Below are 6,000 nucleotides of genomic sequence, written 5' to 3' on the forward strand. Positions count from 1 at the left end.
CTGCCAAAATGCTAGCATTATTTACTCTTGAGTTTGACTTTTCTCTATTTAAACCATAAAATTTTCTTCACACTAGTCCATGTGGGATTAAAGTGTGGGTGTATCATAGTTTGAGGGTGAGAAATTTTGTAAACTTTTTTTTTAGAGAGAAGGACCTTTAATTTGTAAAACTTTTAAGTTTGTGTAAATTAAACAATTTATTGCCTCTTTTTAAACTTTCATTCTTCTTCTTCTTTGTTGATGAAGTGAACATAAAGATTTGCTTTTAAGGGGCAAACCCATTAAAACATAAGTTTTTATTTTCTCTTCTTTTTATTTTCTTATTTTAGAAATTGCATATTTTAGGATTTTATTTTCTTATTTTTATTTTATGTTTAATAGATTAGACTTATTTCATGCTTGTAGAGAGTAGATTTATTTCATGCTTTATAGAGTAGACTTATATTTCTTTTTTTGCTTTTTTATTGCATGTATTTTCCTTTCTTTTATTTTTCTTGCTTTGTAATGTAGTTTTCTTGTTTTTCTTTCATACTTTACTTTCTTTTTGTTCTTATTATGTGTAACTAAATTCTATAAGAGATCTAAAACTGTATGAAACTAGTTGAATTTCTTTTATAGTTTGTAAATTACTCTATTGTGCTTAAAATGATCATACTTAGGGTAATCAACTAGAAAACTAATTGATAGAAAAAGAATTTGATAATCTATGTTTATCTTGGATAATTTAATAGGTTTTGCTTATGAATTTTAGAATTACTATCAAGTTACATGCTCTTTTGATGAATAAAAATTTTACTTAGATTTGATACATTATGCTTTCTTTAAGCGGTTTAATAATATATGCTTAGTAAATCTAAGCTAAAATATGATAAAAGAAGAGTAGTTCATAAATCCTAATTGAATTAGCTAGTACATTCAGTTCTAGGTCCCTAAGTTTCTGTACTTGTTTTTACCTTAATTTCTCTTGATTTTAATTTTCCTCCACCTCTTGATTTTCCCTTTTCTTGATCCCCCCGCCCCTTTTTTTTTTGAGATTTTCCTATGTTGATTTTTCTCTTCTTCTTCCCTCTTTTTCTTTTCTTATTTCTAGTTCTCTTTTTATTTTCTTCTAGTTTTTTTTTGTCTTTCTATTTGTTTCCTTCTTCTTCCCTCTTGTTTTTACTTTTTATCTTCGTGACAAAATACTCTTTCTACCTATTTACATATTTTATTTCACTCCTTTTTGTCCACACACTTTTAGGACCAATTTTAGGAATTTTTAGAGACACACCTTTCTTATGGTTTCGACATCTTTCTATACTATCGTTGATAATTGTTCTCTTATAACTTTGCATGTTGTTTTAAATTCATAGCAAGTTTTGGTGCTGTTTTCGAGGAATGTGTTTGTAATTAGAATTTTTTCTATTTTAGTTTTTTGATTTTTAGTTTTTTGATTTGTGTGTTTAATTGTGAAGGATTGACTAGAAGCAGAAGATTAAAAATTAAAAATTGAAGAGTGAAGACTTGTTTGTAAATGTTGGTCCTCTTTCTAGTATTATCAATTTCACCTTCTAGTTAGGCTTTTTACAATTAGAGATAACTAGAAACTAATAAAAATAATAATTTTCTCTTGTCGACATTAATAAAATCCACCCTCCACTTGAACAACTACTAACAAGATAATAAATTTAAACAAGAGTTTTCTTTCTCACATTTGTTTGATTGTTGACCCTAGTTAAAAAGCAAAAATATTTTTCTTTTTGCATCATTTTATCACTGGTTTTAATTCTTTGGTTTGCATTGTGTATAGTTAGTAGGAATTCACTAAAGTGATTTGAGTATTTTGATTTGAGCACACATTTGAAAATACTCTTAAATACTCTTAAGGGGCAAAAGTACCTAATCAAGATGAGATGAGAGATTTCATCATATTTTTCTTAGCTCACAAATTACTAATTCTTCACTACACAAACTCAATGCTTCTAAAACTCATTAGATGTTGATCCCTAAGGACTCGAGCTCATTAGGGATTAAATTTTTTTAAGTGAATCAGTTTAAGTTTACTTGAATTTGTTGGTGTCTAAAAAAAAGTTTAGGAGTTGCGTAAAACACTCTGTAAGAAACGAGATACTAAATTGGTCTTTGGCCTCCCTCTAGTACGGTCCTTACTTGTATAACTCACTAAGTAAATTTTAATCTTTTCACTCAAGGAGTTTTTGGTTAGGAGATGGTCTAGCTGAATCTAGCCTTAACCCTAGTACTAAGGGTGATTATTTCAAAGTGGTTGCTTTTGATTTGTTTAGTTAGATTTTTCATTTATCCTTCCTCTTTTCTCTCACTTATCTTTTAGGTCTTTTATTTTTCCTTTAAAAAAACTAGAAGAATTTTTTTAATTGGCATTTATTTTTCCTAGATCTTTTTCCTTAATTTTATTTTTAGATATACAATTCCAAAAAGAATTTATTTTAGTGTATGTAAGTTTAGAATAGGGATGATATCAATTGTTTAATCCGTCTTGAACCAATTTTTGAGACTACTGTCAAATCTCAATACACTAGTTCTTTAAAACATGTGTTATCTAACTAGAAATGCATTTCTATCTTATATTAGGATTCTTGATGTTGATGGAACTAACTTTGAGGTTAGGTCTCACTTCATAAACATGCTTTCAAAATTTTTAGGAAATGAATATGAAGGCGTGTACATTTTCATATCCAAGTTTGAGAAAGTTTGTCTTATGATTTATATTAAAGAGTTATCTAATGACGTAATTAAGCTTAGATTTACTCCATTTTCTCTTAAGGATAAATCCAAGAAATGACCATATAGCTTACCCACAAATTCTATCTAAAATTGGAATAAATTTATTATTATTTTCTTGAAGAAATTATTTTCAATTTATAAAACGGTAAAGCTTAGAAACATCATTCAGAATTTTATAATAGTCCCGGGGGAGACATTTTAAAAGTATTTTGAAAGGTTTAAGAGTTTTCTTATTCAATGTACTCATCATGGCCTAGAAAACTGGCGAATATATCAAATTATCTATGAAGGATTGGATTATTCTTCAGAGACATCGTTAGAATTTATGTATCAAGGGGATTTTATGAAAAAATGCCTATGAAGTCTAAAAATTCTTAGAGAGATTGTCTTAAAAAAACCATGCAATGAAAACAGTGTGATGAAAGAGTTTCATCAGTTCCCTCAATCAAATCCGATGGTCTTTTCATAGAGTCAAGCATAGCCTCTGAAGCAAAGATGGCTACAATCATGTGTCGGTTAGAAGCCTTAGAAATCAAAGAATGAACTCTGGCTCAAATGAACCAAGTTTCTTCCCTAGGATATCATAACCATCTATCTCTAACCCATGTTTCAGAGGAATGTCCTCTTCTAGAAAATAATCAAACACTAGATTAAGTGAACATTACAATCCAGCGTCTTACAAATCATTTGATTTCTCTAACCTACAACCAGGGTTAGAAAAATGAACCAAAGTTTGCAGGGAATCAAGAAAGCTTCTCTAAAAATTAAAATTTCGCTCACACTTTAACTCAATAATTTTCTAGAGAACATATAGTTCTTTTCAACACACAGGATAATTTTTAACAATCCAATTTGTCTTATCCAAATTAGTATCCTCCTCATCAATCAGTAAATACTGCTCCTCCGAATTATGATCATGAGAGATGTTTGAATATCTTAGAAAAGTGTTTAGAAGTCATGATTAAAGTTTCTAAATAGACACACCAACATGTTGACTCAGCCATCTAACACTCTAAATTTCTTCATGCAGACAACCGATCAAATGGTTAATTACAACACTCAAGCCATAACTAAGTTAGAAATGCAACTTGATCAACTAGGTGGTGCAATGAGTAAAAGTGAGAAGGAAATTTTTTGAGTCAACCTGTTGTAAACCCTAAGGACATTAGATCAAATTCAGTCTACTCGGTTCAGGTGAATTCAATTCATACACTACGAACAGGAGAGTAGATAGATAATTAAGTTAGAATGCCTCTATATAAGACTCTATCTTCTTCTTCTCCTAATCAAAATGTTGAACCTAAAAAAATCCCTCCTCCTTCTAATAACTCTATTCATCAACCATCATCTTTTAATGACCAAGAATTTAAAATCAAACATGTGCTCGATCTTGACAACTTTAACTCTATTATTCCCTTCCCAGATAGACTCAGGCATTGGATACACTCTCCTCATATAGAGAAGATCTTAGGATCCTTCAAGCAGGTTAGGGTCAACATCCCTCTCTTAGATGTCATCCAACAAATTCTATCTTATGCAACATTTTTAAAGATTTTGTGCACTAGGAAGAGAACTATAAATTGTTGGCTAGTTTTGATAATATTTTAACAAATAATTTACGACTAATATTATTTATTTAGTGTTTGTGTTTTTTTATTTATTCTAGACAAATAATGAGTTGGAGGTTGGATGAAATCGAGCTTTCACGATCATATCCAATGGAGGTTAGCGAAATATTAGAGTGAAGCAATGCAATTCAAGTTAAAGATTCAAGTTCAAGCTTTATCCATAAGTTTACTAAGAAGAGCTCAACGGAGATCTATCAAGCTTGGGTAATTTAGTTTTAGGGTTATATTTTGTGTGGTGATACTTTAAGCTCTCAATCATATACATACATACACATTTTGGTTATATATATATATATATATAGGGAGAGGTTCAAATAAAAACCTCACTATACTAAAAACTAAAAACCAATCATCTCCATTGGATCTAGATTCATCCAATGGCTGAGATTAAAGCTGCATAAGGGTAATAAGGTAAAATAAACAGCTTTGTTGTAAAAGGTGGAATATTTCACCTTTTAGTCTGAAAAGTTTTTTGTTTTTTGAAGAAACCAGTTGAAAAACGAAGACACGCATAAGTGAATCTAGATTCACTGCAGTGAATCTCGATTCACAGCAGTGAATCCAGATTCAGTATGTGAGGTGTTTGTTTTTTACCATAAAAATCGTAATTTTTTGCTGTAAATTGTGAAATCTTTTCATGGTTTAAAATTTTATAGCTTGTTTTTTACCATAAGTTTCTTATTCTTTTTGTTTAAAAATTTATAGCTTGTTTTTTACCATAAGTTTCTTATTCTTTTTGTTTAAAATTTTATAGCTTGTTTTTTACCATAAGTTTCTTATTCTTCAATATAATCCAGATTCAATGGAGTGAATCCAGATTCAATGGAGTGAATCCAGATTCACTGGAGTGAATCCAGATTCACTGGAGTGAATCCAGATTCACTCCAGCGAAAGCTTGGATGGTTAGGATGGTTTTTAATGAATTGTTGAAGAAATAAATGCATGTGCTGTAATTTTGAAGAAATAAACGCATGAGTGAATCTAGATTCACTGCTGTGAATCCAGATTCAGTTATGTGAGGTGTTTGTTTTTTACCATAAAAATCGTAACTTTTTGCTGTAAAATGTGAAATCTTATCATGGTTTAAAATTTTATAGCTTGTTTTTTACAATAAGTTTCTTATTCTTTTTGATTTTTATTTTTGCAGATTTGCTATTGTTTGATAACGAGTTTCAATTCACTGAATCTGGATTCAATTCAGTGAATCTGGATCCACTCTAATGAATCGAGCTTCAATATAATCCAGATTCACTGGAGTGAATCCGGATTCACTGGAGTGAATCCGGATTCACTGGAGTGAATCCGGATTCACTGGAGTGAATCCGGATTCACTGGAGTGAATCCGGATTGTTGCTGTGTTCTTCATGCGAAGATGGAAGATCAAAGCTTGATAGAAGATGGAAGTGAGTTACAGAGAGCGGGAAGTGAGTTAGAGAGAGAAATGGGGAAATGGAGAACTCAACAGAGAAGCATTAATTACCTCTCTTTAGTGGGCTGTTTATTTTACCTAATTACCCTTATGCAGCTTTAATCTCAGCCATTGGATGAATCTAGATCCAATGGAGAGGATTGGTTTTTAGTTTTTAGGATAGTGAGGTTTTTATTTGAACCTCTCCCTATATATATATAT

The sequence above is a fragment of the Asparagus officinalis genome, chromosome 4, assembly GCF_001876935.1.
Source record: "Asparagus officinalis chromosome 4, Aspof.V1, whole genome shotgun sequence".
NCBI lineage: Eukaryota > Viridiplantae > Streptophyta > Magnoliopsida > Asparagales > Asparagaceae > Asparagus > Asparagus officinalis.